Raw genomic sequence first — 24000 nt, 5'->3', positions numbered from 1 at the left:
TAGTAAATGGATTAATGATTAAGGTTTCTGTTATTCTTTATCTTCATTCTTTTTTTGAGGCATCCTTTCTTTTAGACAAAGAGCGATGTGCGTCAGTCTTCAACGTGTAATCACTCCGCCCTTTGACCCTGACGAGCCATTTCCCGATATCGAGCCACCGAATGCCTTTCCTGGGACCTAAAATAAGAGATAGAAACGCCGAGACTTCGTTCAGATTCCTCCCACTAGTACTTTTGTCTGAATCCTCTCCCACACGACTTTTCTTTAAGACACAGGAGCGTTTCCATCAACGGTCCTCCGAGTAGCAAACCTGGACCCCCTGTTAGACCTATCGAGGTATGCCCCAGTCTCTGATATTAGACAACTTGGAGCACATCAAAAATTACCCACCTGCTTTCCACACTCAAACATTTTTGCCTTATCTTTTATCATATGACGTTTATTACAGAGCTGTACTCCCCTCAGTAAAAGAAGCACCCGCCTGTGTAAGTGTGTGTGTGTGTGTGTGTGTGTGTGTGTGTGTGTGTGTGTGTGTGTGTGTGTGTGTGTGTGTGTGTGTGTGTGTGTGTGTGTGTGTGTGTGTGTGTGTGTGTGTGTGTGTGTGTGTGTGTGTGTGTGTGTGTGTGTGTGTGTGAGAGAGAGAGAGAGAGAGAGAGAGAGAGAGAGAGAGAGAGAGATAAGGTTCTTGGTATTGTTTTCGTACATGTATTTCTAGGATTTCTCCACACGCACACAGAGGAACCCAAGCGTTGTCTTGGGATCTGATCGCGGTGAGTTTCCGGCTGGAGTGTGTGTGTGTTCTCTGCACCACCATTATATCTGGAGCTGTGTTTCCTCGCGTTTGTATCTGCACGTGTATTTGTTAAAACGTTGAATTTCTTGTCTCCAAGGGGAAGATTTTTCGAAAGGTAGTGTATCGCAAATACTTGTGCTAAGAACAATTAATCTTGAAATCATATTGCAAAATATGACTTGTTTTTTACTTGTACTGTTTTTGTATTTGCATTTGTTAAGACGTCATATTTATTGTTGCAAAAGAGGAAGGTATTCTGAAATTTTGAGAACCGTAAACAAAAATATATACTCTAGAGATTAAATCAGATCAATTGATGTAAACTATATTCGTATCTACATTTGTTGAAATATTACATATCATGTTGGAAAGAAGGAGCTTTCCAAGATTTGGAGCACTTTAAAAACTTAAGATGAAAACATATACTCTTGAGAAAACTAGATCAAAATACTTAAATAACACATTTAACAAAACATCAAATACGCCAAAATAAAAATAATCTAAACCTTAATGTATTTTAGACTTGCTTTGGTCTAGGTTAAAATAATATCATGTTACTACTTAATTAACGATAGGCGAGTATATTCATTACACTGAATACCTTCCTTTTCGTATGGAAGCAATAAGAGAAAATGAAAAGAGAATCAAATGTGATCACTACTATGGAACGCCAAATAAGAAATCCTGAAGTGATTCCAACAAAGCGTCTACCGATCCCTCTCACTAGTCAACATTTATATTTTTTCTTAATCATTTATAATTTTTTTTTTTCAGATCTTTGATTTCGCATCTAAATAAAACAAAATAAATATTCTACTCTTTTTCGGTGTATCTGTGATGTCATTTTTGCAGTGCTCTGAATGTTATCAAAGGACAATGGCTAAAACAAAAGGAGGGAATATAGAGTGAACTATCTCGAAATGGAGAGGAGTAAAACAAGTGGTGGTGTTGATTAGGTAAACACTGCTGGGTGTCGTCACCGGAAACGAAGATTAGAACAACAAATCTACTTAGAATGGAACATTTCTTTTACAGGACGCAACTTCGTTTATAATCACGATACACGAATTGCAGTTTTCCTAAAAGATCGGCTTCGCAAAAGCTCGCCTTGAACGTGAACTTTCCCAAGGCTTACAAACTTTTTTTTGTGAAGGTAATTCCGGATGTTCTAATTTCTTTTTTTCTTAACAAAGGCAAGTAACATTCAACTCGACATGCATTACAAACATCATTACTGGTAAGTACGGTATAGTTTATTTAGTATGTATTGCATTAATGGGCTTTCCAGATTTTTTTTTTTCTTTCCTTTGCAAAGTCTCGCTCGTTTCCTAAATAAAGGTTATTAATATTTGCGTTGAAAGGGTGCTCACAACAAAGGAAGGCTCCCGTGGAGCCTGGCTACTGGCGAGGCTCTGCCCCCTACACTTTTCCTAGTTTTCGTTTGTCTTGCCGCTTTTTCACTCAGTGAGAGCGGGAGAAGTAAGAGTTGAAGCTGTACTTTTGCGATAACTTCAATTTAAGTTCTTATATGTACTGTGTTGCAACATTTGGTTGTGACTGGTACGAGTATCAGCAGGAATGCTAAATTTATTGCGCTGTCTCTCTCTCTCTCTCTCTCTCTCTCTCTCTCTCTCTCTCTCTCTCTCTCTCTCTCTCTCTCTCTCTCTCTCTCTCTCTCTCTCTCTCTCTCTCTCACACATTATAATTTTCAGTGTAAAAGATTCTGCTTCTCAGCGAAATCTTCGATTGATATAGTCCAATGTTGAGTCAATTTACTGATAATTTTTATTTAATCTTATGTATTAGCTGTCTTGCATTCATATTCATAACTATATCACCTCACTGTGATTTTTATTCTTCTATTCTTTTCACTCCAAAATAAATCTCTGCTTTTGCAATATGAGTATTCAGTCAATAATATTGATAACTGAGTAGTATACTTCACTCAAACAATGGTGATATTTTTTCTTAGTCTTAAATCCTCTGATGTTTCAAGTCATTGAATTGTAAACTTTTATTAGTAGATTGTCGGTGGAGAGAGAATACAGAACGCAGTGACAATGAATGCAGAAAGTTACTCGATTCATTACCACGACAAACTCTATTGACTATTTAATGACTGACTCCTGTCGCTCATGAAAAAGATGAACATTCTTTTAGCTGAGTCTACTTGTGATCAAATGAGACATCATAGAATTTCCAGCAAGTTTAACTAACCTCCGAACCAAAAACAATATACATCATCAATTGTCACTATATTAAGAGGGACAAGCGCTGATATGGATGGTACTTCCGTCCTGAAAGATATTTCGATGCGTTTGAGGTACTGTGTAGAGACTGTTTCTGTTCAGGCAAAGCCCATTTTTTACGAAGAATAAAAATAAAAAAGGTGTAGGTACAATATTTTCGAGGATCAATATGGAGCTAAATCAAAAGTTTCCTCGCTTGCTACTGATACTATCTCAAACTTTTCTGCTCATTAAGAAAAAAACACAGGCCAAACAAGGGCTAAGACAGAGCTTTAGGAAAACCCTCAAGGAATTAAAACAAAAGTTGCTGCCGCCACACTATATCTCAAAAGAAATTTCGTGCTGCAAGAACCAAACCCTTCATGTTCTGAACTTCATGCTCTGTTGCGGGCAGAAATATATCAGTCGAGTAATATATATCACGCCCGTGCCATTCTTTGATGCTAGGCAGCTTTGGGGTTGTTTTCAAAACATATCAAATAAGAGTTTTCCGGCACGAAGGGAACCTTTCATGTATTTTCTGTAAGCGCCCCATGGAAGAAAATCCTTCAGATTTACATATGAATACAGAAAGAAAAGTATTCTCAAAAAAAAAAAAAAAATTCAGTCTGAGAAGCCACAACAAGAGTCTACAACACCGACCTTTATGATAAATTGTCGAATGTCTGAAAGTTCAAATAGATTTTTGTTATCACCGTTTGGTTTACAATTAAGATTGTCTGTCTTGTATGAAGAGAGTTCGGTACTGAAAGCAGCGAACTGGAGACTGCCGCCGCCTGGTCATGAGTTAGTTAGTGAAGATGATAATTACCTAATTTAGAGTCTAAAAGAAATTCAAATACACCGATTGGTCTAAATAAAACGGCAAAAACAATTCTACTCATCTACGGTCGCCACAACTGCGGGAACACTTCTTCCCGGCGCCCCGACAACTTAACAATATTCGGCGAGGTTCACCCAGTGTGCCGCGGCGACCCGCCCTATGTGAGGTGTTGTCCCGATCGATCTCCCTCAGCGCGTGACGAGCTCTGCCCCAGTCGCTGGGCCGCTCCGTCCTCGGCAATCATGCATATTATGTCCACAGAATATTCTACATAGTGAAGGGCACTGCTTTGCTGCCTCTGGACAACCGTGATTGGCATTTTTCTCGCCTTTTCTTCGGAAATTTGTTCCGAACAACCAGTTATAAACTGATTAATAAGTAGACACACGACACTTAACATCTACGTATATTTACTATGTATGCATCTCAGCTTCAAACACCTAAATATGTTGTGTTTTTACAGTCATTCTTTAAAAAAAAATTCCTTCCTGACCTTATCTGGCCTTACAAGTTACACATAGCTTCAGACCTTCCAGAGCTAAGCGACGGAAGGCCAGCACAACGGTTGACCATTATTTTTGAGAGCATACCCCAGAAATACTTGGGTGCAAATGGCTGTAATATATTACTTTTAGTATTGTCTTTAGTAATCATATAGATTTTAAAAATTTTCCCAGCTTTAACAGTTCTGGCTCGCAATGAGACTTTTGCCTTAGTGTTAATTCACCTTAGCTGCCTTACACCCATTGTTTGTATCCAAGAATTCTGTTATGTTGGTAACAAAGCGAACCAGAATATACTTCACACGACGCCATTCTTCTCCCTCGTAACTCCGAAAAGAGGAAACAATTCAAGAATACTCACACAATTTACGGCCATATTTCACCGTAAAAATTCACATTTTTCATTATTTTTTCGCCCATATATTTATCTTCCTGCAGGTTTGTGCTTCCTGTGCTTTCTCACAGATGCTGGCCAGACTCCTCGCTCTCACACCGCCACCGCAGGCCGCCACAACCACCACCATCACCACCACCACCACCATCATCACTATCTCCTCGCAGCACAATTAGGGCGTAAAATGTTCCTTTCGAGTATTCAAGCACTTATGAAAAGAAAAAAAAACGAGGTATGTAAGTACATTTTCGTTCTGCTCTTCCGTTCCAGCCGATTTACCAGAAAAAAGAGAGAGAGAGAGAGAGAGAGAGAGAGAGAGAGAGAGATACCTCAGCCCTTCTTTTCTTTCAGTCCTTACTCTTTTTTTTCTAGTTTCTCGATTCTTGCATCCTTTCAGACCATATTTCCCTTCCCCTACATCTCTTTCCATTTCCACTTTACAATATTCATCATTTCTCTCTCTATCATATATATATATATATATATATATATATATATATATATATATATATATATATATATATATATATATATATATATATATATATATATATATATATATATATATATATATATATATATATATATATATATATATATATATATATATATATATATATATATATATATATATATATATATATATATATATATATATATATATATATATATATATATATATATATATATATATATATATATATATATATATATATATATATATATATATATATATATATATATATATATATATATATATATATATATATATATATATATATATATATATATATATATATATATATATATATATATATATATATATATATATATATATATATATATATATATATATATATATATATATATATATATATATATATATATATATATATATATATATATATATATATATATATATATATATATATATATATATATATATATATATATTTACAAGAAGGATGTAGTAGACACCTACCGAAACGATAATTTACTCCTAGCAAGGTCTAATAGCACTATTTCAGGAGGTGCAGTGAATTCTTCATTAAACCTAGTTGTGATCTAGCTGAACGTTTCCCTTTGTGTCTCACAACTCAAGGGGGCAGTCACAGCCTGCACTCTAAACACAACTCTCCTACTTCTCATAAAATTACATGCACTTACCACACACACACAACCATCACTTAAAAATCAAAATAAAAAACTGGCGACTCAAAATCTAGCCTTGGCCCTTTCGGGGGAAAGGGCCAGAAATGTCCCTAGGTCGGACTGCCCTCTCGCTGGCAACTCAAAATTTCTTGACATCTCCCTTAAATTTTCTTCATTAACTTTTGCAACATTTGCGATCTTAGATCTAATTTTCAATCTGTTGAACACCAACTCTCCTCTATTAAACCTCATCCTCTTTTGCCCACCGAAACATATGTCTGAGGCAACTGACAGTAGCCCCTTCTCTGTTCCCTCCTACTTTATCTATTCCCATTTTCATTCCAAAGCAGGATGTTGCGTCTATGTTCGCAATGCCTTAACTTGCTCTCGTTCCCACGATCTTGAATCTTTCGAGTTTTCCACCATCTAACCTAGACTCAATAGTCACTCTAACTAAGTTTATCTGTGCTGTCTATCTCTCCCCTAACTCCTCTGACTATATTAAATTCTTTGACTATTTAACTTCCAAAATGGAGCACATTCTGTCCTTCCTTTCGCGGAGATCTCCATCCTTTGAAATTTCACTGTTCACCACCAGCTTTGGCTTTCCTCTCCTTTCACTGACCATCCTGGTGAAATAGCCTTCAACTTTGCTATCCTCCGTGACCTAGAGCAACTGGTGCAACTCCCTACTGAGATCCCTTTCCGTCTTAGAGATACGCCCAACATTCTTGATCTTTTCCTCACCTTTGATCCTTCAAATTATGTTGTTACCCTATCTTCTCCTCCGATCACAATCTCATGTCCTATTTCTCCAATTCCTCCTCAGGATCCACCAAAGCGTAGGTGCCTCTGGCGTTTTACCTCTGTTAGATGGGGAGACCTGAGGAGGTATTATGTTGATTTTCTCTTAAATTATTATTGTTTCCATGTCAGAGACCCATCTATGTGTGCTGAACACATAACGGATTTGATAGTGTCTGGCATGAGGGTGTACATTTTTCATACTTTTCTCAACCTAAACCTTGTAAACCTTGGTTTAACACAGCCTGTACTCGTGCTATACATGATAGAGAGGTTGCCCACAGAAGCTAATTGAGCCTTCCATCTCCTGAATCTCACGCACTTTATATTTCTACCTGGAATCATGCAAAGTCTGTTCTTCAACCTGCCAAACACTCCTTCATAAATAGAAAATGTCAAAAATTTTTAAAATCGAACTCCCCTCGCGACTTCTTACATCTGGCCAAAAACATCTCTATTAACTTTACTTCTTCATCTTTCCCTCCTTTATTTAATCCTGATGGCACCACTGCCATCTCTTCTGTCTCTAAAGCTGAACTCTTCTCTCACTCCTTTGCTGACAACTCCACCTTGGATGATTCTGGGCTTGTTCCTCCCGCTCCTCCTCCCTCTGACTATTTCATGTCTTCAGTCAAAATTCTTCGTAAAGATGTTTTCCATGTCCTCGCTGGGCTAAATCCTTGGAAGGCTTATGGACCTGATGGGGTCCCTTCTATTTTTCTCAAGAACTGTGCTTCCGTGCTTGTACCATGCCTAGCCAAACTCTTTCAACTTTGTCTACCGACTTCTGCCTTTCTTTCTTGCTAGAAGTTTGCCTACATTCAGCCTATTCCTAAAAAGGGTGACTGTTCTAATCCCTTAGACTATCATCCTGTAGCTTTAAACTCTTGCTTGTCTAAAGTTTTTGAATCTATCCTCAACAGAAAGTTTCTTAAACACGTGATTTCACAAATTTCTATCTGATCGCCAGTAAGGCTTCCGTCAAGGTTACTCTACTAGTGATCTTTTTTTAATATTTTGTTGTCCTTGGCTGGCCTTCTCTCCTACATAAAAAAAAAAAGAAAATGTGTATGGATGCATATTGCTGACAAACTGCAGTAATGCCGATTCTGTTGAACTATTTCTTCGGAATCCGTTTTGACTAGGACTTTAATGATTATCAGCTTCAAGAAGATCACAATCTGTTGGATGTTGCTCTTTCATTGATTATGCTTAAAGCTGGTAACACTCAAATTAGACGATAGTTTGAAACGTAATTTTCATTGCCAGATTTGTGTATGGGAGTTACTTTACCGGCTTTCAATTGGTCTGGATGTATTCCTTTTCGAAATATGTGTGTGTGTGTGTGTGTGTGTGTGTGTGTGTGTGTGTGTGTGTGTGTGTGTGTGTGTGTGTGTGTGTGTGTGTGTGTGTGTGTGTGTGTGTGTGCGCGCGCGTGCGGCTCGAGTCTTCCTCCCTGGTCCTGCTATCGCGGCGGAAGAGATAACACTTGGACTCATCCTGCGCTGGATTCCGAGGAATTTGTTTCTTTGCTATCGCCGCGCAGGAGCCGCCACCTCGCCACTTAAAACTCATTGAAAACTTGGAAGGAACGTGGTGGTTTTCTTAAGGGATTAAGGGAGAGAGTTTTAACTTCTTGTATCACTAACTCCTGCTAAAGTTTTGAATCCATTGACAAAAAAATATTGTCATAAGAAAACAAAAATAGAATAGGACAAGTGCAGGCACATACATAGACACAACACTCACGCGAGAGAGCATGCACACACACACACACACACACACACACACACACACACACACACACACACACACACACACACACACACACACACACACACACACACACACACACACACACACACACACACACACACACACACACACACACACACACACACACACACACACCTGTGTGTGCCTCACCAGCATGGTCTTCTTCCCTCACCTCCACTCAACAGCAACAACTGGAAGATGTGCAAAAGAGGACATACAGGATCACCCTTGGCTTTACCTACACTAAATACGATCACGCCCTAAACACCCTGAGTCTCCCCAGGTTGGCTGCCAGAAACCGAGAGGCCCTCGTCAGGTTGGGTAGAGGCTTGCTGCGCCACCCACGGCTACGATACCTCTTTCTTCAACGCCTCTCAACCAACCCACGCCACACGTCACAACAGGCCCATAAGGGCACATAGAATCGACCGCTACCAACACACTGTGATCCCCACCATGGTGCGAGCCATAAACTACTAAGCTAATGTTCTAATCTTAGCCTCCCCAATCTTCATATGTATATTTTCAGTGTGTATGTACTGCAATTCCTAATAAACCGTATACTACTATTATTGTTATTATTATTATTATTATTATTATTATTATTATTATTATTATTATTATTATTATTATTATTATTATTATTATTATCATTATTATTATTATTATCATTATTACACACACACGCACACACACACACACACACACACACACACACACATCTCGGGGCATCTTTTCTCTTGTCCTTCTACGGGCTTTTCTTTTTTTTAAACCTATAAGGGCTTAAGAAACTAAGAGGGAGATGAGTATAAAAGTTTTTAGCTATCAATAGAAAGATCAAAAGCAAACACGTCAATCAGTAATAAAGAACCCTCACTATTACGAGAATTATGAATTAAGGTAGATAATTACAGGTAACACTAAACAGGAAGACCAGGTGCTACTCTGAATAGTGAGTGAACGGAAAGCATAAACAAAATTCCACATCTCGGCCAATAACAAAGGCCACGGAGTCTCGACTTGGCTCAACCTTCCTGTCCCGAATTGAGAAAGCGAGGGAAGACAGCCAGAAATTGAAGCCTGAATATGTGATGAGGTAAGGAGGGGCAGGTCCTGTAACAAATGCTTGCGAACACCAGGGAGGAAAATAAAACCCTGGAAAAAGCGACGGTTGGGGCAGAGATCGAATAGACACGTGAAAGCAATTTTATTCAAGCTGGCGACCCGCTTGGATGGGAGAATGAAACGAACAAGTAGTGTACTGTGATAATGAATCAAACAAATATTGCTTCCTGGAATTTGTTTATATCTTTTTTGTTGCATTTTTGTTTCAAAAGATAGTGAAAGTTGGTAAACGTGTGATACATAACATGCACATGTAGTATAACAAATGTACACATAAAAATCATATTGGCAAACCTTGAAAATTCCTTTCCTACATATACATAGTTTCTAATCTGCATGTTTGGAAATACAGCGGACGTCCGAACTCTCAAACGCTAGAATACATAATGAAGTAAACGTTGACTGTGCTGGTGCTTAAAATGGTATATATTTTTTTCTTAATTATAACAGTGGCAACGACGATTATTTTATATCCATGGTTTAACACTTCACTTCTGACGCCAATTATCATTTGGGTTGCCTTTAGTTTGCAACAACACAAAGGCCATTCCTGTCACATGAATATCTGTTGTTCACCAGTAAATTGCTGCACTCAGTTTATGTGGCTTTCCCTTCATGACCGATTCCCCCCACCCCACATCCACAACTCCTCTGACCAGAAAACTTCAAGACAGCCGAAATAAGTCACCCTGGGAATTAAAGTGGTCAGTTAGATCGAATTTTTTTCTACCCAGCTTTTTGGAGAGCAGACATCGAGCAGGCAATTTTTTTCTTCCTTAGACCTTGACTAGGAATCTTTGAGAGCTAAGAAACATACCGGTGAAAATATTACTTCTATATTGATTCCGCTCATTTCACTTATTTCATTTATGCACATATGGAATGTGTTCATGGATCAAATAAACTATACCGCCTATTCAATGATACGAGAAAGGAATATTAGTTCGTTTTCAGTAAATATATATTTTTCACTCTTTTATCTGCCCATACTTTCCCCAACGCTATCATTGCCTTGCCTCTTTGAACACTCGAGGATTTAGTGTCTAAAACTTCCTTAATGTCTGAACTTTGTAATCCATAACTTAAGTCTCGTGAGACACAATAATTATAGAAATTTCTCGTAAGAGAAAATAACGTTCAGTAGATTATACTCTCTCTGAAACATACGAGTAGACCAATACATTTCCATTGCTTACTGTTCCTTACACTTTATACGTATTTGTATACTTGTTCCCTGTTAAATCCTCGTTCTGAATGTAGCTTAATTTCAGCGTCCCCTCCACTGATGAAATATAAAGTGGTCTGCAACTTTGTACAATTTACCTCATCTTCAAGGAGAGAGTAAATGTAAGGTTGTCTTAAGCAATCCACTCTCTGGTATCAGATTATTATAGTATATCACATTATACTTCTCTCTCTCTCTCTCTCTCTCTCTCTCTCTCTCTCTCTCTCTCTCTCTCTCTCTCTCTCTCTCTCTCTTACCTAAATATGTAATGTAAAGTTTGGGAAGGTATTCTTTTAAGCCTGTCTAGTTCAATCAGGAAAGGAGGAGACTAACTTGGGGTCATAGGTTTGACCCTTACGTTGGCGACAAAAATTTTAATATCTAAGCGTCTGCATTATAAATTGGCAAGCACACCTGCCAATGAAGCCGCTTGGACGGTCGGCGCACATTTCACCCGTCTGTCCATCCTTCCTCCGGACTGGCCAATAAATAGATACTTAGGGAAGGTAAGATGTGGAGACCAGGATGCTACAGTAACCTTATGTTACCAGAGTAAGAGACATCATCCACTGAGACGGAAGAGTGAGACTCAGCCACGTAGATCTAAGGAGTATATCTGTAATTATTTTATTGCTACAACTATCAAGGTACAATAACCCATTCCGTAATATCTATCCTGATTTAATCCATATAGAACGACATGTGCACTCTCTCTCTCTCTCTCTCTCTCTCTCTCTCTCTCTCTCTCTCTCTCTCTCTCTCTCTCTCTCTCTCTCTGCGGAGGTGGAAGACTGTCTAAATTAGCGATAAAAATAAGCCCCTGCACCATATTAGAGGCAGGCAGGAGGGCAACCAGAAAAGTGCGTAAGAGGCTATCACCTTGCTATTTTAACGACCAATGTAATAAAAGAAAACGTTAAGGGACGCTGGAAAAGAGAAGAAAAAGGGGAGAAAAGAAGAAAGTGAAGCAATCTATAATAAATGTCACACGAGATTAGCAGTTTTTTTTTTTTCCGAGAATTCGTAGGATAGAAAAGTTTAAGAGCACACGTATGAAAATGAGACAAAATTTGGGCTTTCGAACAAGAGGAGAAAAGAGGAGAAGCACAGGATAAGCGTTTTTACAACCTTTTCTGCTTCTCGTGCAAAAAGCAAACTACCACTATATCCATTTCATCCCTTTTATCCGCTTTACTCTTGAATATTCCGTGTTCCTTATTTTTTCCCCTATCTCCTGAATTCTTTTATTCTTGCAAACTTAATCTATCTTCCCCTTGCTTCTGTTTTTTTTCTTTTTACATTTATATTTTCCCCTATATTTTCCATTATCTCCCCTAAAATTTTCATTCTTTTCCACTTGCATTTTTCTGTCTTTCCCCTACACTTACATTATTCTTTTCCATCTTGTGTGTTTTTGTATTCTTGCACGCTTATTTTCGTTCCTTTATATTTCATATATCAGCTTTTTCCTTCTAACTTTGGAGTTATCAGTGCATTTTTTCAAGGATTTGTAAAGATTCGTGAAGAGTAAAGACTTTGAAAGAGTAGACAAATATATGGATGAATATCAAATGGAATAGGCATGTTCTATACAAGAGCTACCACGTCTAGTCTGGACGACTTCTTGAAACTTTTTCTTTTTTTTCTTTTATGTTTATACTGTTAAATAAATAAGAACAGTGACATGATTAAACTTTGTGACCTTAGTGGCTCTTATATTCTTATAATTATGATTTTTCCTTCTACTTCTCTCTAATACTAACTCTCCAAACGTATGAGTATTCAGAATATCAGCAACGCATTTACTTTGCAATTTGTATTGGTAAGAAAAAGACTGGATCTCAAATGGCGTGGTACGTGACTGAAATAGACTCAATAATTAGATTTGCCAGTAGCGAGTCAATAGGGAGCTTTAAGCGATATGGATACGTATGAAAGGTGATTATCCGTAGTTATGTTGTAAACAAGGACTCTCACGTGAAGGGTTTTTGGGGTTCTTGCATCTTCCCTTATGTTCTTATGCTGTTACGTTTAATCAATGAGAAACAGTTCTTTAGAGGGAGCAGGTTAGTGACTATATTCACTCTTTTGCCTAACATCAAAAATTTTCTTATCTAACTTTTCCCTCCAGCTTAGCCAGGAAATACGTTATACATATATTTTTTTGTTGATACCTACAATAATAAAACCTGGTGAAGTGAGATCTATTGAAAAGTGAGAAGTGTTTTTCAACGTCCATAGAAGTTTTTACGAAAAATGCTTAGATCATTTCCACCATTCGTAGGTCAAAAATATGCAACAAAAGTGCTGGCGTCAGTACAAAGTTAAGGAGACCATGGGCTATTGGGGAGCGGGCGCCTTTGTCGCCAAATCGAGCGTAACAAGACTGTCCAGTGAGTGTTGTCAACGAAAGTTTAAGCGGCGGATTCCTTTCGACGGAGAAGTTAAGATGGAAAAACTATGTTACACAGTGAAAGGGACACACACACACACACACACACACACACACACACACACACACACACACACACACACACAAAGATACACATGAACAGTTTCATATCTAACACCTGGTGGCGAGTTAAATGGAATATCGGTGGCATAATAATTTTCCTCTAGCCGAATCAACACCAAGATATAGATCACTTTACTAAAGGAACACCGACTACACACACAGCTAATACTTTTCCACACTTGAAGCTGTAATAAAGCCAAAGAAAGAGGAGGAAGGCGAGGAGGGAGTAGGAGGAGGAGGAGCAGGAGAATAAAGATTGGAACGTATAACTACTAACTTGTGTTTCCTACAAGGGCGAGAGATGGTAACTCCAACCGGCAGCAGTAGAAGTGTATTTTTTAGTAGTTTCGTCTGTCTCCTCGATACCTCACCGTTTCCTTACGCCAGACAGACAACACGATTCCTCCATTCCATACCTGAGGGAGAGAAATGGAATACATCGGTAGGTGTATATTTATAGATTTGTCCCTTCTTGTGAGTACTCTTCCTTTTTCCAGGGTTCCAAGTGCATTTGCTCTAACTGACAGCTAAAGATGATAAATAAACCACACTGGTCCCTGCTTGATGCTGAACCCCTCACCTTTCCTTGCTGCCTGACCTCAATTGTAAGGGACTTTGTGCATTTCTCCTATGGGCCAAGCATTAATAAGGTACGAATAAGATGGAAAATCATGTGCAGTTTGCATTTGTTTGTAGAAAACACACACTCAGCGACGTATGTACAATTACTAAAACCTCCTTTGAAAACGTCCATTTGCCAGTAAACTGAAATCCCATCTTGGTTTTAACGCACAGCTACACTTTTACAAAACGTCAGCCCTCAGCTTCCCAGTCATTACACTCTCCTATGCCTTCCTGCTCGGTTTTTCACCTCTTTTACGAGCAGCCTCTTCTCCTACCACCACCACCACCACCACCATCACTGCCACCATCACCACCGAGCCCATCACCACCGCCCACACCCACAGGATGTACCGTAAAACCTTGTTGCTCACGCTTTTAATATCTTATTTTCACCGACGCCCCTAAACGTCTCTTAAATGGCTACGTTGTCCGATATTAAGCTTCACAAAACAGTTTCTTGACTTTCTTCGTGGAAATTATTGAAGCTTTTCATTTTGCCAGCTACGGGTGTAACAGGTTTCTCTTGTAAGCGGTGCATGTTTTTTTTTTTTTTTTTTTTTTTTTGTTCTCTGTCTTGCAAAATTATTCCTTCCTCAGTGCAGGAACACTTTCCATACTATGACCGAAAATTTTCTTTCCTGAGCCATCACAAAAGCTATAGAGTTTCCATTAGACTCTAAAAAATCTCCCGCAGATTTATACCCCGATTGAAAAAAAAAAAAAAACTATATCCTGATGAATAGTGCGGGAGAGAGCGGGAAGGAGAAACTTGCAATCCATTACAATTCGTGTGTATTCTAAAATGTGCAGTGTTGAAAGTGTAACAATTTTTTCAAAGCATTCTCAGTGTCTAGACTGGAGGAAGTTCCCATAACGAGTGGACCATGTTAAAGTTGCCCTCGCCTTTGTGGTCCCGAGTTGGTCCTTGAGTTCCACTTGGAGGTGGAGGTGGTCGTATTTTCGCACAGCCTGCAGGCGGCAGGCCACACCAGGCCGCTCAGCTGCCGAACTTGACATTATTTTCAAGGCGGCGAGCACACCAAATAAATGCTCGGGTGATTCAAGTTAATTAACTGAATGTGAGTTCTCTAGACTCTGTAGCAAGTTTTGGCCGGTGACCACTGTCTATTTTCAATTAGCGCAGTAAGAAAGAGAAGTGTATTATCTGTTCTTCATCATCTTCGTGGAGCGTTAATTCTCTGTCAGTGTACCTGGTGGGCCTCACCAAGTATCTCCAGTTTCCAAGGACATGACAATATCAGCAAGCAACAGACGTGAAGGCAATGGAGGTTTCAGGACAGTCCTCGGCCCAAATAATGCGTCTTTGTTATCTAGCGAGAGCAGCAGAGTGTCCGCCCAGCGCAAGGTGCCAAGCTTTTACCCTCCGCGCCTCTCACATTAGGGAACAATCTGGCTCTCACTTGACGCTCCAGGCCCTCCACTATCAAATCACCCGAATGCATGTTTCGCGTCCGCAGTGAATGCATCCATCCTTTTACCAAGCCTCTTTACCTTTCAGGACATATGAGGAAAGTGAATTGGTAGCGGTGCGTCAGCTGCCAAGGACACTTGACTCCCCTCTTACCTTGGGACTACCTGACCTCGTCCATTATCCGCCCAACGTTTTGCCAACAAGCGACGATTTGCAGGAACCAGACTTGGCAGGATCCATTGCTTCTACTTCTTAATGTAAACAAAAGTAATTAGTACTATTTTCCGTCTTGTACTAGTATTCCTTCCACGTTTAAGATTATTATACCACGATAGCTATGACGAAATGCTGTCGCTGCCTCGTATTGAATTTTCACCCTCTTGGCATCCCATTTCTCGTGCAGTGCAAGCCTCAGCCTCTCTTTGCCAATCTCTTCGCCAAGGCAATGTACGCAAGCTACCAATGCACCATTCCTCTCTCCAAAGCTTCTGTCACCCGAAAGATTTATATCCTTCCCCCACACTACCACAAACATTCCACACATTCTTGTCTGAAGCCTAGCACTTGAATGCACATCTCTTTCCTTACTTGGGGAAAAATTGTGGGAATATAATTGGTAATCTGTATACAAACTTATCTTGATTTGTCCCATGATTGAAGCTATACAATTACTATGGGTATCGTATCAAAATCTGTCACTCAGATTAAATGTCTTTGTGTATTTTTGAAATTATTGTTTAACATTTTTTTTCTCTTTTCGCAGTCATTTTGAGGAAAAGGTAATGTGCAGTTATCATTAAAGACAACGTGACACATTAATATTTCTGGCACTCAAATAACAGGTGGCGTTTTTTTTTTCCATGATTCATCTGTGACTTATTAATAGTTGCGGTTCAGTGCCCCTTCATTTCTCTCAGGTGTCAATTTGGAATCATTTAGAGGAAGAGGAAGCGTAGAGGAATCACTATTATTTGAGAATTCATGGTTTCCGGTACATAGAGTAATGCTGAATTTTTATTTGCATATTTTTTGTGGGCGGTGACTGTTTGTTATTTGCTATGGTTCGGTGGGCCTCGTCATTTCTCTCAGCTGCCATCTCCTCTATAACTCTGTCCTGGTCTTGATTCTTGTCTTGACCTATTTCTCAGAGGATGCCACGGAACACAAACTTTCTTGTTTGATGGCACCTTTTCTTTTTTTCGGAAATAGTAGCAATAATAGTAAATATCATTCTGACTTGTGTGCCCACGAACACAAGAACGCACGCATATGCACGCACCCACGCACGCACGCACGCACTCACGCACGCACACACACACACACACACACACACACACACACACACACACACACACACACATACACACCGCATAGTGTAGTGGTTAGCACGCTCGACTCACAATCGAGAGGGCCGGGTTCGAATCCCGGTAAACGGCGAGGCAAATGGGCAAGTCTCCCTGTTCACCTAGCAGCAAATAGGTACGGGAGGTAACTGGCCTCGCTTTCCCGGTGTGTGGAGTGTGTTGATGTAGTCTCAGTCCTACCCGAAGATGAGCTCTGAGCTCGCTCCGTAATGGGGAAGACTGGCTGGGTGACCAGCAGGCGACCGAGGTGAATCAACACACACACACACACACACACACACACACACACACACACACACACACATCCTAAAGATAAATTAAATGAAAAATGGATAAAAGTCGAAAGAGGCAAATTTATGATTCTGGCACACCAACTTTTACACACCCACGCACGCACACACACACACACACACACACACACACACACACACACACACACACACACACAGATACACACACAGGCATCTATTAAAATAAATACCTTTTGTCTGCAATAAAAATGGAAAACGTACTTCCAATTCCTATAATTTTTGTAATAAAAACATGTCATTCCTTATCCAAAGTTTGGGCGTTCGAACCTTTGCAATTATTTAGAGAAAAGGATAGCGCTCAGAAACAGACACAATGGGAACTTAGTACTTTCATTAATAGATAAAACTCGTGTTAGAGTACGTAGCAGTGAAGTTGAAGAAATCACTTGAGGTGAATTGGAAGTTCCAATCTTTCCACTGATTTAGAAGAAGAGAGAGAACGCTAACAAGAGGCTCATCGGAATCCCCTTACATCAATTATGAAAAAAAGCGTTTAGAGTGCGTAAGATTACAGTTGAAGGAATCTCTTAGTTTAAATTAGGAGGTTCAAACATTTGTTATTATCAAGGGGAAGCGATATCGTGCAGAAACTCAATTTATACCGTTTTAAACTTATTTAAAAACAAAAACAAAAGAAGTGTGAGCTCGTAAAAGCAAAGTCCATTGGTGCAGAAAAGCCAAACATTTTTACTATGTACTTATTTAGTACCGAAAAAGCTAACGAAAAAAAAAAATTTTCCTTCAACAAGCGAAAATAGTGATACTGTGAAAAAAAAAATCCCACTGACCAATTAACGTATTTCCAGGTTCCCAGGTTTCCAGGTAGTGGGGTGGAAAATATTCACGCTTGGTTGGTGAAAAAAAAGCATGGCTGTGATTTATTAATGCTACATGGAAACCTCACCACATGCTTGGTACAAATACTGTCCGGTCTTTCAATTCATACAAAATTAAGTGAAGGTAAAAGTTTTGGATTCATTTCTATACATATTTCCTCAGCCAGATTACTACTGAACGGGAAAAATATGTTCCCTAAATAGTAATACAATTTTATATATTCAGCTGGTCATCATTTTCTTCAGCAGCAGCCAACATTAAGCCAATGAAAGATTAAAGGACCTCCAAATACGTTTCTTTTTTAACAGATTTTTGTCAAATAATAATTTTAGTTATTTCAGTCAGTGGCATCATAGCTTGGTATTGCCTACTCTTCTTTGCTCTGTGTATTGGCCATGATTACCTTTTATCCAGATATTAGTTACATGTTACTTTTATCTATGAAAGTTTATCTGTTTATTCTTCGAAGCGCCATTTTTCCCGTGTTTGTGTGTGTTTGTGTGTGTGTGTGTGTGTGTGTGTGTGTGTGTGTGTGTGTGTGTGTGTAATAATAATAATAATAATAATAACAATAATAATAATATACGGTTTATTAGGAATTGCAGTACATATATACTGAAAATACACATAGTAGGGAGGGGTAGGGAGGGGCTTATGACTAGTATCCTAGGCTAGTGGTTTATGGCTAGTACTTTGGTGGGTATGGCGCTGTTTTTATAGCCGTCAGCACTAGTGGCCCTTATGGGCATGAGGACGTTGTTGTGAGGTGTGGTGAGGACAGTGCGAGGGGTGGCATGGGGGAGAACAAGGAATATACAGAGAGGAAGTTTTGGTGTGGATTAAAGTTTGGAGGGCAGCGACGGTGCTGCCATCTGTTGGAAGCGAGTACTTTCATAGAAAACGTTGTTAGGAGTAACTTAAAATTTCTACCATGCTTCATCCCCCCCACCCCCTATTTTTCCCTGCATTCTCTCGTGGTTATGAACTTATAAGGCAAATAAAACATGTTATATATATTTATATATATATATATATATATATATATATATATATATATATATATATATATATATATATATATATATATATATATATGCCCGCCTCCGCCTGGGCCACACCATGCTCCTTACTTGCATCGCATACGTCGACTGTCTCGTGACCACTTCTGCTCTTGGTGTAGGACTACCCTGAGGCCATGGAACATTTCCTGCTTCATTGCCCACGCCTCCTCTCTCAACATACTGCATTACACTCCCGGCTCTCCACCCTGGCCATCACAACACTCAACCTGCCCTCCCTCCTGGCAGCCTCAGGCGTCCCCCCCACAGCAACCTGCTGTCCTTCGCCTTACTTGTGCCTTCTTGAGGAAGACCGGCCAGCTACCACGCCTGTGATACCCACACAGGACTACCCCAGGGCTCATAAGGATTCAAAAGAGGCCACGAAAATCTATGGATCCTTATGAGCCCTGGGGTAGTCCTGTGTGGGTATCACAAGCGTGGTAGCTGGCCGGTCTTCCTCAAGAAGGCACAAGTAAGGCGAAGGACAGCAGGTTGCCAGGAGATGTGGACGCCTGAGGCCACCAGGAGGGAGGACAGGTTGAGTGTTGTGATGGCCAGGGCGGAGAGCCGGGAGCGTAATGCAGTATATTGAGAGAGGAGGCGTGGGCAATGATGCAGGAATTGTTCCATGGCCTCAGGGTAGTCCTACACCAAGGGCAGAAGTGGTCACGAGACCGACGTAGGCGATGCAAGTGAGCACTAAGCGTGGTGTGGCCAAGGCGGAGGTGGGCAATGGTTGATGTCTTGATGTGCCTTGCGCTCCTTCCCGTGACTGAGTGTGACTGACTGTTTGAATCTTGTAACGGTGCTCATCCTCCCCCGCTGATGGACCCCCATATCCCTCACCCCCTTACTACCTTGCGACCCACGCGCCATCTGTTGGAAGCGAGGTTCCCTAATCAATTCCTCCAGCCCGCCCATTGAACCCGTATATCCTCCCTAGAATCCTTGGGGGAGAAGGTGGCGAAGCCTCAGGTGACAGAGTAGGTTCCTGCCCAGTTTCAACAGGGCTTCTCGGTGTTTGTTAGACAGTCTGGGAAGGTTCAGATTGGTCAGGGCGTGGTCGTAGTTAGTGTAGGCAGGGCCAAGGATGATCCTGCATGCCCTCTTTTGTACATTCTCTAGCTGCTGGCGTTGAGTGTCGGTGAGACAGGAGGACCAGGCTGGTAAGGCATACATGAGTCCTGGCAAAATAAAGGTTAGGTGTACTCCTTTTAACTCATCTGTTGGTGTGCCCAATGATTTGAGTCTGCGTAGCATGTAAAGTCTGTAGGCCTCCGCCCTAACTGTGGCGGTGATATGCTGCTTCCATGTCAGCTGGTCGTTCACTGTGACCCGAAGTACATACGTAACTTGGACGACCGAACCACTTGGAGGGGATGAGGGCCCATGGTGAGCTGGGGAGGGGGGCTGCCGCTGAGGAGTTGTAGACATGCATTACCACAGTTTTGGTGTGGTTGATCGTCATTTTGCTCTCCTTTGTCCACTGCTGCAGTTGTTCCAGTGTTGCTTGAAGTGGTGAGTAGCCTGGGTTTTTGTTGTCGATTGGCACGCCTACGATAGTCATCAATGTACTTCCAGCGATGAGGGATGTTGGTGAGAGCGTCATTAATCAAAGGAAGGACAGTGGACCCATCTTGGTGCCCTGGGGAACTCCACATATAAGCTGTTGGAAGGAGGATGTGTAGTTCTGATAGCGGGCGGCTTGTCTTTCCGTGAGGAAGTCGGCAAGCCATTCTGTCAGATGAGGGGGGAGGCCCAGTTTGATGGCTTTGTTGATGACAACAGTGTGGTCAACCAGATCAAAACCTTTCCTGAAGTGCACAAAAGCTACTGCTAGAGAGGTGTTTCGTTTGTCCAGGTGACTGTGAATGAAGTCAAGGAAACTCATTAGGTAGTAAGAGGTGGAGGTTGCTCTGATGTTGCCGAATTGCTGTATGTCTAAGGAGTTACTAATTTTGTTGTACGCCCATTCGAACACTAAATCTTCACAAATGAGGCTAGGGATGGGCGTGACAGCGACTGGCCTGAGGCCACTGAGTGACTGCGGGTTTGGGTCTTGGGGATGGGTGTAACAAATGATGTTTTCCAATCCACGGGGCATGAATACTGAGAGAGATGCATTTATTATTGAGCAGAGAGGAGTGGATAATTCTAGGGAATATTCTGTATAAATCTTGATGGGAAGATTAGTAGGAGTGGTGGAGCGCCCACTTACTTGTCGGTCCCCTTGTATGTCAAAGAGAGTTAGTTAGCCAAAAGAAAGGGATAAATATCTTCAAACCTTCCTCTTAAATGAAGTCAAGTCATAGGAAGTTGGAAATAGAGAAGCAGGCAAGGAATTCCAGTGTTTACCAGACAAAGGTATGAATGATTGAGAGTACTGGTTAACTCTTGTATTAGAGAGTTGGGCAGAGTAGGGATGAGAAGAAGAATAAAGCCTTGTGCAGCGAGGCTGCAGGAGGATGGGAGGCCTGCAGTTAGCAAGATTAGAGGAACAGTTAGCATGAAAAAAGCGGTAGAAGATAGCAAGAGATGCAACATTCCGGTGGTGAAAAAAAGGTTGAAGACAGTATGTCAGAGGAGAGGAGTTGATAAGTTTGATGTGAAGAAACATCTACTTTTCAATCTTCCTTTGCCTTTCATCTGATTTAAGGGAAACAATGGAGGTACAGTAAAATGACCGAAACTATCACGTTTTCTAAAGGCCTTCACCATCTTGTGGAACAACTACAATTTGTGATTGAAACAAATATTTCAAATCGCAGTTGTAATGTTACATCAAAAGTGCAATAGCCAAATTAAACTACTGTGCCATTTCACACACCAGTCCTCTTTCTTTTATCGTCCTGTAGAAACAAGTGTTGCATGATATACAATCCGAACAGTAAACCAAAGTCTAAGTATATAAGTGAACAGTTTCTCGTAGAAAAGAAAAAAGGCAATATTTCAAAACAATGAAGCTAGTTAAATATTTGCGACTACGATAATGGTGATGAGAGAGAGAGAGAGAGAGAGAGAGAGAACAATCAAAGAGGAAAAGAAAGAAAGACAGCCAAACGAACAGCCAAGTAGATAAACAGAGACAGAGAAAGAAAAAACAAATTATCATGCTATCTATTTGTCTATTTGTTTATCTATCTATCTATCTATCATCTATCACATCTTTTTCCTCAAAAAAAAAAAAAAAGAAACACACTGACATTTCTAAAAGCACTATAAAAAGGCTTTTCTCAACAATCTGCAGTGTTGCAATAGACGCTACCTTAGTCTACATTGATGGAGGATCCAACTCCATGCAACTCATGTATTTTGGGGCGACAGAGCGACAATGTTTTATTTTTTCCACAAGAAGCACCATACTGGAATACTGTTGTTGTTGTTCTGTGTGTGAGTTGAATCAGGGGACGTGTTGTATTCCCATGTACGTGTGTGTGTGTGTGTGTGTGTGTGTGTGTGTGTGTGTGTGTGTGTGTGTGTGTGTGTGTGTGTGTGTGTGTGTGTGTGTGTGTGTGTGTGTGTGTGTGTGTGTGTGTGTGTGTGTGTGTGTGTGTGTGTGTGTGTGTGTGTGTGTGTGTGTGTGTGTGTGTGTGTGTGTGTGTGTGTATGTGCAATTGGTGTACTGGATCCATAAATTTGTTTGCGTTTCGAGTATCCCGGGAGAGGCAGCGAGGCAAGGCACCAACTGGTCGGAGAAGGGGACTCACTTTTAATGCAATATCCTGTGCGTCATGCAGGAATTGGGGGTCTGGTGATGGCTTTTGTTCCTAAGGTGTTTACATAACTTACGCTCTCACTATGAATATGGATTTGAACACTGAAATTCAGGTGGGAGACAGGGAACGCTTGGAGAAATCTACACTCCGTAATCTGCCATTATAACGAAGCAACGAGACACCAGTAGAGTCATGTGAGCTGCCCTTCTGTGTACGGAACTCTGCACTAATGATGCAACAGTCCCCGGTCAGGAGGAGGCAAGGAAAAGGGGGCTACAATTTAATGAGTGAAGCCTAACACCTTCAACAATGTTTGCCCATTCACTTTCCCTTGTATCAAACCGCTAGTTGACCAAACAACCAACCAGCTAGCCAGCCAATCAGCCGGAAGCACCATTCTCCAATCTTCATCTGTTCAATGTATTGATTAATCAGTCTTGTATATTCTTCTCTTCATTTTTTCTTGCCTTTCTCACCACATTCGTTTAATCACTGATGAAGTACTCCCATAACACTATCTTGATAGTGGTGGTGTAATATTACTCCTTATTCCTCAGGAGAGAAAATGAGTGGTTGTTTTAACAAAAATTGAACACGCAGTTGTTAAAACAGTGAAGGCAACTACATAGAGATTATTGTTATTTTTCTGCTTATAATGCAATGGTCATTGTTCCTACTGGGTTAATGAGTTCGTGTTAATTTCTTTCTTTTTAAATTAATTAAATAACAAAAAATAATGTAATTAGCTGAATGAATTAAAGATCGATTCAGTAAATTAACTAGATCGCTAGATATATAAAAAATAATTTGTTAAATGAACATGACACAAATGATACAAAGAAAGAAGGAAAAAACATAAGATATATGAGGAGTAAATAGATAATGAAACAAGTAAGCATAAAAAAATATACTCCGCACATTGCAGAAAAAGGATGGCCTCCCAGCAAACTCCTTCCCACATAAAACAACCACCAAGTCTTTTGTTTTATGAACATTCTTCTCCCGGCCGGAACTGTGACAGCTCTCGTCACGCCGCGTGCATTAATTTGGTTACCACGCTGAACGAGTAGCAGACTTTGACATCGCCTGATTGTAATTTCAAAGACACACACACACACACACACACACACACACACACGAACCCCGGTCCTCTGGCTTCACAAGCCAGAGGACCGGGGTTCGATTTCCCGGCCAGGTGGAGATATTTGGGTGTGTCTCCTTTCACGTGTAGCTCCTGTTTACCTAGCAGTGAGTAGGTACGGGATGTAAATCGAAGAGTTGTGACCTTGTTGTCCC

General features: G+C 40.4%; 1 protein-coding gene across 2 annotated transcripts in view; it reads right to left on the bottom strand.

The window, feature by feature from the left end:
* LOC123520841 (putative neural-cadherin 2) overlaps positions 1 to 24000 on the bottom strand; it is a 225426-nt gene that overhangs the window by 122558 nt on the left and 78868 nt on the right. For both annotated transcript variants that reach the window (XM_045283477.1, XM_045283478.1), the window contains exon 3: positions 13637 to 13775. The gene's annotated coding sequence lies outside the window, so the exon portion shown is untranslated. The remainder of the gene's footprint in view (positions 1 to 13636; positions 13776 to 24000) is intronic.

Source organism: Portunus trituberculatus, chromosome 47, assembly GCF_017591435.1.
Source record: "Portunus trituberculatus isolate SZX2019 chromosome 47, ASM1759143v1, whole genome shotgun sequence".
Classification (NCBI taxonomy): Eukaryota; Metazoa; Arthropoda; class Malacostraca; order Decapoda; family Portunidae; genus Portunus; species Portunus trituberculatus.
The sequence above is the reverse complement of the archived record's forward strand: the minus strand, read 5'-3'. Positions and strand labels throughout refer to the sequence as shown.